Here is an 11,311-nt window from a genome sequence, read left to right as displayed (position 1 = left end):
CAAGTTCTAATTGCTTTTAAAGTGCTCTCGCTGTTTTTAAACTCAATGCCTAATTTTTACTATCCAGCTCGAGCCTCACGCTCTCGCGATTATTGGTTCTCACCTTAGTTAATTTCCCACTCTCGTGGCAAAACCGTATTAAATAGCTTTTCACGCTTTTGTGATAAAGTTAATTAAATTTAAATTAAAAACTTCAGCCTAAAAGATTGTTTTGAGAAAAAGGATTTTCACCGATTATTATTAAATCCCGTCAAATTAAATTGCTACATACCGACACCGGTAATTTAGCCGGACATGTTAAATAAAGCAAACACAGAGCTTAAACAGCTTAACATTGCGGTAAACATAATTATAATAATAATTGGGCAATAATAATAATAATTCAATAAAAACCTGGAGATCGAAGTAACAGAGTATAGCGATTCTTGGAGTACTTGAGCAGTCCTCCACAAGTCGGTAGGCTTCTGCTTCTTCAATACAAATTGCTTACAAAAATTAAATAAAGTGTAGTAGTTCCCCAGTGTAGGAAACTACTACTATGGCTAACTGGAAAACGGAAGGGAAAAGGGAAAAATGGATTTCTAAAAAGAATGGCGAATAACCTAAGGCAACGAAAACAAGGTTGCTGAAAAGAAAATACTAAAGGCTAGAAAGTTGTAAAACTAAATTGCAGAGCGTAAGTGTAAATGTAGGCGTTCCCAACTTTTCCCATTTTTGTCCTTTATATAGTGCTCCTTTAGGTCTTGGTGGTTGAGATATTCAAGGAAGACTTGGTTTGAATGAGGAATCCGTGGGAGCAAGTTTGTTGGAGGGAATTTAGGCATGTTTTGGTGCCTGTGATTGACTGTTTCAAAGCGCATATTATGGCCGCGTAACGCTCTTCATGGGCTTGTGACGGTTGTCACAGTATGGGTCGTGACGAGCGTCATGAATCTGTGACGGTCGTCACATCAACAAATTCTGCATATTCTGTTTTCTGCTTTTTGTTGTGCTTTCTCATCTATTTCTTCTTCTTTTTCTTCCTTTTCTTTATTTTGCTCATTAATGCATGGAGATTTAAATACCTGCAAAAACAACACGAATACTTGCGCAATAATTGGGATATTAATAAAAATGGTGTGATCTTTGAGTGTAAATCAAGGCAAATATCTGATGTGTTTTCGCGTTATCAAACTCCCCTAAACTTGAATCTTTGCTTGTCCTCAAGCAAATACAATTTGAAAACAAAGTTAAGCACGAATACATTACCCATTCGTACGTGGTTGTCAGGTGGATTGTTAAGATGGCCGATATTCGAGTAAAACACCAAGGATACTGTGACGACACGAGCTTTCAGCTTTAGCGTAGATCTCTCCTTTGCACAAGTCGGTTCGAATCATGCTATTATAGCTCAACCTAGTGTCTCTGTTTCTATTTCACCCGGTTTCATTCTAGCGCAATCACATTAAGCCTTTTGCCTCCGCACGCAATTAATGAAGTAGCCGGTTAGTGACTTTGATCCTTTTCTTAGCACGGGGGTCTGGTAACTAGTGTGGTACCCCTTTTTATGTCCCCTTTTTGAAGGTTGTGGGGGATCGAACCGTAGTTCGGCCTATTGAGTCCAGTACCAAGTACCTCTGGACCAACCAACTGGGGTTTCTGTTCCTTCTTTTTGTATATCTTTGCAACCTTTTGTATGGTTCGTTTATCAATTTCTTGATAGCAACAATATGAAGGAATTTCTTAATTTATAGGCATCAAACACTTATATGCATCGGCTCTCCACGTGGTTTACGCTTGAGACGGTGTTGACTGCTAGTATAACTACTAGGGGTTAGTCTAGAATGGAGACTTAAGGTGTCGGTATAATGGTTATTCAAACTGATCTCGTAGAAGTGAGGGATCTAGGATGTCGGGACGGTATCAATCTTGTTAAATCTTTCTCAGTTTTCCTAACAAATCCTCCGCAAGACAACCTATGTACTCGTAGGGTATGCATTTAATCTTAAGGAAAAAAAATTGTTATGCCAAAATATGGAAAAATGATTGATAAGGACAAGCAAAAAAAATTGTATTGACTGAAAATATTAGCAATAGAAACAAGTAGAGGAGTGATAAGGATTTCCTCCCATATCTAAACAATGCATTATCCTCAATGCGACAGTATACAGAAATAAAAAGGAAAGAAACAAAAATTCACTGCTCGTCGTTACGCTGTTGGCTTTTGCGTGCTCTGGCTCTTGCTCTTGCGCGCTCACGTCTTCCTCGTTGGGTAGGATCCAATCCTACATGCTGAGCATACTCCTGGATGGCATCTACGCGGTAAGTCAGGGCACTCATCTAGTCTGAAAGTTCCGCCATCCCCTGATCATGCCAGTTAGCATAATCGTGTTGATCCCGCTGCATTTGCTGGACCGCTTGCATCATTTCCGTTTGGCAGTCTTCCATTGTTTGGTTGTGTCGTAACATCTTGGCGTATATGCTTTCCATGGAGGCGGGTCTTCGTTCGCTTCTCCGCTGTCCTCGGGAAGAAGTCTCTGCAGCGTGCTCTTGAGGTGGTTGAGGCATGCCTCTGTCAAGCTCCTCCTCGACTTCATCTGCACCATTACCAGGATTTCCATCATTTGGTTCGGGGGCATCCAGATCAAAAATCCAACTATTCATTTCTCTCGGGTCTGTACGGTTCCTGTGGGGCATGATGATGCTTCTAACTACTTTATTTCTGACAACAGGATGATACTTCCCGTCATCTCTTGCTTTGATAGGTGTGAAGCACGGCAGTAGTCGATGTCGAGGAATGCTTATAGGGCTGGTAAGTTGGCTAGCCTATCTCCCAGGTTCAAGCCTAATGCTATGGAGGTGATGATTCCCCCACAACAAAACGCCTGGCTGCCTCTCATGCAAGCAGCCTGGATGTTGGCTAGTAGAAAATGAGTAACATTGAACGCAATTTGGGCAAACACACAGTGAAGAAGGAAAAGTTCCTTAGAGTTTACCTTATGGTTGTTGACTCTTCCAAAGACTGTGTGCCCTAGGACTCGGTGAAAGTATCTAATGGCTGGGTTGTGGATATATGTTGCGTTAAGCGTATCCCAGCTCGTAGCGTTCATGTTAGTGAGGTTGTGCCAAACTGGGAATGCTATCTCTGACCATCCTTCTGGGATGCAGCAGTGGATTCCTTCTCCGTGTCGGAAACCAAGCATTCTCGCTATCTGGGTTTGATTTAGGGAATACTCGGTGCCGAACATTCTAAATATGGCGACACTGGTGAGATATTGGGTAGCGCCAGGGGGTGTGATGTAGGAGTAGGAACTCATAAATTCCAGGGTCAGCGCTTCGTAGGTTGGCTGCGGCGTGGTACAGAGTTGCGTCAAGCTGGAGTTAGGTAGCACCCACTCCACGCCTTCCAAAAGTCCTAACTCCGTCAGGCATTCATGATCAACATACCTCGTAGCTTGAACGGAGCGTTGGTAGAACTTGAGGTAGTTGCTTCTTTGGAGTTTGTTGGCTTCTCCATTTCGGAATACGACGATTGATAGGTTGGGAGTAGCTTTTTCTTGACGGGCCATTTGTGAGGTGTATGGAACTTTTGGTATTGTTGGGTGGGATGGAATATTTGTGAGTTATACGCTTGAAGAAAATGTAAAGAATTTAATAGATGAAGAGCTGAATGGTAATGAGAGTGGTAATTGATGAGGAAGAAGAAAGAAAAAGCGCCTGCATTTATAGGCGAGCTCTCTGGAATTCGTGACGGTCGTCACGCGCAACGGATGCGTAACAGTCGTCTGTAACTGTCAGATGCTCGTAACGGTCATTTGCATGTTGTGTGACGATCGTGGCAGATGCGTGACGGTCGTCACGTCTGTGAGACGGGCGTCACCCTATATGTGACGATCGTCACACTCTGATTTACAATTTTTAACACAGGTTGTAGCAGCATATGATAACAACATTATGATAACTTTAGCAATTTAATTAAAAAGCAGAGATGCAAAAAATAAATAATAAATAAATAAATAAGCAGAAATAAATGAATAGCAATTGAATTGATAAATTAAAATTAAATGTAACATAGAAAAATAATAGTAACAATAACATAGCAAACAAAAGTAATAAAGTAATTAAACAAAAGTAATGAAATAAATGTGCTCCCTCCCCACACAAAACAAAGCAGTGTCCTCATTGCTTAATGCGAGTAGGAGAAATCAGTGGTCAGTAGTATTAGCCACGATTTTGTCCCAATGCAGCTACATCTTCGTTCAGATGATGAAACTGCTCAACAGCTATATCCATCATGCCTAGGACATCAAAGCGTATGAGCTTTATCTCTTCTTTCACAATTGTGATGTCAGCTTGAAAACCATTCAGACGGGTGATGCGCATGGCATGATTATCAGCGTATGATGGAGGGACCGTTTCATCAATGTTATAATAGTTGAGAGGTGTTTCAGGGTCAGATACTTCCATATGGATAGGTTCATTGATACACTCATATTTAGGCGGAGTCGCGGGAGGTGAAGGTGGATCAATAAGGTGTTCCTCTAAGTCATAGAGCCAGTATTGCGGTTGTGAACACTCGTTTTCGTATGGTTAGGCAAGGTAAATAGTCGAACCACTTCGTTACTGATTAGATAATCAAAGGTATCCGTTCCAATGTTTCCTATGATTCTGCGGTTAAAGCAAAACTCGATATCCATGGGTCGGATGTTTCTAAATGGTACAAGCTCATAAAGTGGGCGCACAAGACCTATGGCGTCTGCTATCATGGTTACTAGGCCACCTATTATTATTGGGGTAAGGTTGTTCTTAGCAAGGTGCACAAATCTTTCCATCATGAATGTCACGATATTGACATGTCGACCTTGATTGACACATAGCAAGATGAAAAGTTCATCGCGAGACACTAAGGTGTTATTTTCTTCCTTACCAAATAAGGTGTGGGCTAGTATTTAATGAAAGTATCGGATAGCAGGGTTATGGATCTTTTGTAAGTGCATCTCATTCGAGTTAGGGTTGGATTCTCCAGTTATGCTACCCCAAAAGTCATCTAGGTCGATGTCATCGATTAGGTCCTCTTGGCGGGTAGTAAAGACGAAAGGGCCACTAGGGAATCCTAGGAGGTCAGCAAGGTCTCGACGGCTATAGGTGAAATCCATGCTAAACAACCTAAAGGATATCAACCCTTTGTTATCCCTATAACCATGTTCGGGGTTGTATACAAGGGAGCTAAGGAATTCTAAGGTTAGTTCACGTTACATGACAAACCGTCTCTTAATGGCTGCATTCTCCCACCCAAGTTGGTTAAACATAAATAGGATGCTATCTCGGATGCCTAATTTATCCATGGTCGGTCCATCGTAATATATGGTCAATGCCATATCCTTCCGGGCTAGATAATCATACCGCCTTCGTTGAACTCTGCCTTTGAAAACTGTCTCTATTTGTTGCATGATGAAAGTAATTAACTAACTAGTTAGTAATTTTCCTGTTTGCCAGTATCCAATATGTCTAAGTTAGTTACTAGTAGCAACAAGAATGACTGCAAAGAATTAATAAGAGGGGAGCAAACAAAATAAAGAAAAGCAAAGAAGGAAGATAGTTTATAACAAAGATAACAAAAAAGGTGGATTGTCTCCCACTAAGCACTTTGTTTAATGTCGTAACTTCAACAGTAGTGTCGCGGTGTACTAGGTGTTGGGTTGAGCGGGCAGCTCTATGAGTCTGAGACTGTTCGAATAGTCTCTATTTTCGATATTATGATAATGCTTTAATCGCTGCCCGTTTACTATAAAAGGGTCATTATTCCTACCTTTTATTTCTATCGCACCACTATTTAGGACTTTGGTGATCTCGAAAGGGCCGGACCACCGAGATTTGAGTTTTCCTGGAAAAAGTTTAAGTCTTGAATTGAATAGTAGCACTATGTCGCCGACTTTAAACTCCTTCCTAGAAATGCATTTGTCATGTCATCTTTTGGTTCGCTCTTTGTAGATCCTAGCGTTCTCGTAAGCGTCCAATCTAAGCTCTTCTAATTCGTGAATGTCCAGAATCCGTTTCTCTCCTGCGGAAGTATAGTTTATATTTAGGGTTTTAATTGCCCAATATGCCTTGTGTTCTAATTCCACAGGGAGGTGGCATGATTTACCATAAACTAGTTTGAAGGGTGTGGTTCCTATCGGGGTTTTGTATGCCGTCCTGTAGGCCCACAAAGCTTCGTTTAGTTTGGATAACCAGTCTTTTCTGGATATTCCTACGGTCTTCTCAAGAATTTGTTTAATTTTTCGATTCGAGACTTCGACTTGCCCGCTAGTTTGTGGATGATACGGTGTTGCTACACGGTGTCAAACTCCATACTTCAGAAGAAGTTTTCCGAAGATATTCGGTATGAAGTGGGAGCCACCGTCACTAACAACTAGTTTTGGCACGCCGAATTTGGGAAAGATAATGTTTTTGACAAACTTGATCACTACTCGTGTGTCATTTGTCGAAGAGACTACAGCCTCGATCCATTTTGAAACATAGTCGACAGTAACGAGTATGTATTTATTACCAAAAGAAGCTGGGAATGGTCCCATGAAGTCAATCCCCCATACATCGAAGACTTCTACTTCTAAGATTCCCGTTTGTGGCATTTCATCGCGTCTTGAGATGTTGCCAGTGCGTTGGCACCGATCGCATTTTATCACCGCGTTATGGACGTCTTTCCATAGAGTGGGCCAAAAGAGGCCTAATTGCAGGATCTTAGTGCAGGTCTTTGAGGTACTTGCATGCCCTCCATAGGGAGCGGAATGGCAATGAGAGATTATATCATCTATTTCGTCCTCCGGAACACATCGACGGAAGATACCGTCGGTACCTCTTTTGAAAAGTAGAGGTTCATCCCAGTAATACTGTTTTAGGGCATGGAAGAATTTCTTCTTCTGTTGGTAAGATAAGTCCGGTGGAAGTACTCTGACGGCTAGGTAGTTGACAAAATCAGCATACCATGGCAGAGTTGCATTCGCATGTATTTCTTCCACGGATTCTTCTATTTCTGTATCGTTTAATGTTAGTTCAGACATATCACTTTCCATTTGGGCTATGAGTCGTTCGTAAGTGAAATCATCGTTAATTGGGATTTGTTCAGGTTTATTCCCTTTTATACGTGATAAGTGGTCTGCTACTACGTTTTCAGTACCTTTCTTATCTTTTATTTCTAAATCAAATTCTTGTAAGAGCAGGATCCATCTTAAAAGTCTTGGTTTGGTATCCTTCTTACTTAATAGATATCTAATAGCGGCGTGGTCGGTATAAATGATAATTTTTGCCCCTACCAGGTAGGAACGGAATTTGTCCAAAGCGAACACGACGGCTAGAAGTTCTTTTTCAGTGGTGGCGTAGTTCATTTAGGTTGGATCTAATGTTCTACTTGCATAGTAAATAGCATGAAGCTTCTTATCCTTCCTTTGTCCTAGTAATGCGCCTACTGCGTAATCACTCGCATCGCACATGATTTCAAAAGGTAATCTCCAGTCAGGTGGTTTCATTATGGGTGCAGTGATTAAAGATGTTTTCAGTTGGTTGAACGTTGTTAAGCATTTTTCATCAAATATGAAATCAGCGTCTTTCATTAATAATCCTGTAAGTGGCTTGGTAATTTTCGAGAAATCTTTGATAAAACGTCGGTAAAAACCAGCGTGTCCTAGAAAGCTTCTTATTTCTCGTACGGTTTTCGGAGGTTGAAGGTTCTCTATGATTTCGATTTTAGCTTTGTCTACTTCAATTCCTCTGTCAGATACCACGTGACCTAACACAATTCCTTGTTGAACCATGAAATGGCATTTCTCCTAGCTTAAAACAAGGTTTACTTTCACGTATCTTTCGAGTACCATTTCGAGGTTAGATAGACATCCTTCAAAACTCTGCCCACAAACAGAAAAATCGTCCATGAAGACTTCCATGATGTCGTCTATAAAATCGGCGAAGATGGCCATCATGCATCTTTGAAATGTTGCGGGAGCTTTACATAAGCCAAATGGCATTCGTCGGTAGGCGAATGTACCATAAGGACATGTGAAGGTAGTCTTTTCTTGGTCGTCAGGATGGATTGGGATTTGAAAGAATCCTGAATAACCGTCTAGATAGCAGAAGTGAGAATGCTTAGCCAATCGTTCAAGCATTTGGTCAACGAAGGGTAGAGGGAAATGATCTTTCCGAGTGGCTTTGTTTAGTTTTCTATAGTGAATGCACATTCTACTTCCAGTCACAACTCTTTGTGATATGAATTCGCCCTTCTCGTTCTTTACAACTGTAACACCCCCTTTCTTGGGTACTACATGAACGGGGCTAACCCATTGACTATCGGAGATCGGGTATATGATTCCAGCATCTAGCAGTTTCTTTACTTCATCCTTGACTATGGTACTTAGGATTGGGTTAATCCTTCTCTGGTGTTCTCTAGAGGTTTTACAATCTTCCACCAGCGTAATGTGATGCATACAGATAGAAGGACTTATTCCTTTTAGATCGGCGATATTATATCCTAACGATGTTGGGTATTTTCTTAGAACATCTAGTAATTTCTCAGTTTCCATCTGTCCTAAGTCAGCGTTGACTATTACTGGTCTTTTCAGTTCAGCGTCTAGGAATTCGTATCTTAGGTTTTTTGGTAGTGCTTTTAATTCCAAGTCAGGTTTCTTTGGGCATGGCATGTGGTTGGGTGTAAGTGCTAAGCATATGCTTAGACTTTCGTTTTGGTATGGTTCATGCCAATTATTGTCTTCAATGATTGGAGGGATTTGGATTTTCATTATGTTAGAATATGTGGTTTCTTGCATCTCCATCTCTCTCACGCACTCGTCTATGACATCAAGCAGATAGCATGTGTCGTCTATAGCTGGCGCTTGTAAGAATTGGGTCAAGATGAATTCAACATTTTCCTCTCCAACTTCGAATGTCAGCTTACCTCTCTTTACGTCTATTATGGCTCCGGCAGTAGCCAAGAATGGCCTTCCTAGTATGATAGGTGTACTGGCATCTTCTTTGATGTCCATGATTATAAAGTCTGTAGGAATGTAAAATTGTCCTACACGTACTGGGACATTCTCTAGTATACCGATAGGATATTTGATTGAGCGGTCAGCTAATTGAACATACATCTTCGTCGGTCTTAATTCTCCCATACCGAGCCTTCTACAAATGGTTAAGGGCATTACACTAATGTTGGCTCCTAGATCGTATAGAGCTTTGTCTATGACAAATTTTCCAATGACACAGGGTATGGAGAAATTACCTGGGTCCTTTAGTTTGGGAGGCATGTTATTCTGGATTATGGCGCTACACTCGGCAGTAAGTGTAACTGTTTCGTCATCCTCAATATTTTTCTTATTGGATAGGATTTCCTTAAGAAATTTGGCATATGAGGGCATTTGTGTGATGGCTTCTGTAAAGGGTATCGTAATGTTTAGTTGCTTCAGAAGTTCAACAAATTTCCTAAATTGACTCGCAGTTTTAGAACTTTTGAGTCTTTGAGGATACGGAATGGGTGGTTTATAAGGAGGTTGAGGCACATAAGGTTTATCTGTCTCTTCGGCCTCTTGGGTATTATCTTCTATTTCCTTTGGTTCAGTCACATGCTCAGTTGAGGTTTTATCTTGTTTTTGGTACATGGCAGGGTTTTGGAGTCTTGGATCTACGGGTCCGTCTACTTCTTTTCCACTCCTCAGTATAAAGGCATTTGCATGTCCTTTTGGATTAGGTTGCGGCTGTCCAGAAAATGTTCCAGCTGGAGTAGCTGTAGATGCTTGATGTTGAGCCACTTGTGAAATCTGTATTTCAAGCATTTTATTGTGGGTGGCTAAGGCATCTACTTTGCTCGCTAGTTGTTTAAGTTGCTCACTAGTATGTATGTTTTGGTTCAAGAAGTCTTTATTTGTCTGAGCTTGGGTAGCTATGAAGCTTTCCATCATTAATTTGAGATTTGACTTCCTAGGCATGTTAGGAGCATTATTAGTTGGCTTTTGATATCCAGGCGGAACAGCTGGTGCTTGGCCAGGTGCATAAAGGGCATTGTTATTCTTATACGAGAAATTAGGATGGTTTTTCCAACCTGGGTTGTAGGTATTCGAATAGGGATTTCCTTGTGTGTAATTCACTTGATCGGTTGGGACTCCTGCTAATATTTGACATTGTTGTGCAGTGTGTCCAGGGTTTCCACATAACTCACAGTTTGGAGTTACAGCGGCCACGGTGGCAGCGGGTGGTATGGTCAAGTTATCTAATTTTTGAACAAGGGCATCTACCTTTGCATGAACATGGTCAAGGCTACTGATTTCGTACATTCCACCCTTTGTCTGGGACTTTTCCACTGGAGTTCGTTCACCTCCCCATTGGCAATGGTTTTGGGCCATGTTTTCAATGAGTTGATAGGCTTTGTTGTATGGCTTATCCATAAGTGCACCGCCCGCGGCAGCGTCTACTGTAAGTCTTGTGTTATACAGAAGCCCATTGTAAAATGTGTGAATGATCACCCAGTCTTCGAGACCGTGATATGGACATATCCTCATCATGTCCTTGTATCTCTTCCACGCTTCGTAGAGAGATTCCACATCTTTTTGCCTGAATCCGTTGATCTGAGCTCTCAGCATAGCAGTTTTGCTCGGCGGAAAATATTGGGATAAGAAAACGTTCTTTAGTTCTTCCCATGTTGTAACGGAGTTGGAGGGCAAGGATTGCAACCAAGCCCAAGCTTTGTCCCTTAATTAAAAAGGAAAGAGGCGCAGTCTTATCGCATCTTGAGATACACCATTCGCCTTTACAGTATCTGCGTACTGCACAAACTTGGTCAGGTGTTCATTAGGATCGTCCGTAGGATTTCCAGCAAACTGATGTTGTTGGACGGCTGATAATAGTGAGGGTTTCAACTCGAAATCGTTTTGATTTATAGCGGGGGCATCAATACTATTGTGAGGTTCTTGTTGGGATGGGGTAGCATAGAATTTAAGAGGACGATTCTGTGGTCCTTCTTCAGCCATGTTTGGTTTTTCTTCTGGTTTAGGAGGAGAGAAGATATCGGGAATATCGTACTTTTGTTGATATTCGTGTATTCAGCGTCTCGCGTATAAGAAACGCTCTAATTCCGGAACTGGAGGTGCTAAGTTATCGCCTTGTGAGCGAGTACTTGGCATACAATCAGGGAAAGAAGGGAGATAAGATTAGTTTTTATTTTTACCTTAGTTTATACCGTGCAACGAAAGAATCACACTATTCGACTAAAACAGGTCCCCGGCAACGGCGCCAAAAACTTGATGCCTGTCTGGCTATATATAAAATATAGTCTGTCGGGTACTTGACT

The 11,311-nt window shown here is 41.4% G+C and overlaps 1 non-coding gene across 1 annotated transcript; it reads left to right on the top strand.

Annotated features, from left to right (window-relative positions):
• The first annotated feature begins 10,497 nt into the window (after window positions 1-10,497).
• On the top strand, window positions 10,498-10,604 carry LOC127089449 (small nucleolar RNA R71). Its single transcript, XR_007791045.1, has one exon. It is a non-coding gene; the product is annotated as a small nucleolar RNA R71 (small nucleolar RNA).
• Window positions 10,605-11,311: the final 707 nt, after the last annotated feature.

This window comes from Lathyrus oleraceus, chromosome 5 (assembly GCF_024323335.1).
Source record: "Lathyrus oleraceus cultivar Zhongwan6 chromosome 5, CAAS_Psat_ZW6_1.0, whole genome shotgun sequence".
NCBI classification, from domain to species: Eukaryota; Viridiplantae; Streptophyta; class Magnoliopsida; order Fabales; family Fabaceae; genus Lathyrus; species Lathyrus oleraceus.
The sequence above is the reverse complement of the archived record's forward strand: the minus strand, read 5'-3'. Positions and strand labels throughout refer to the sequence as shown.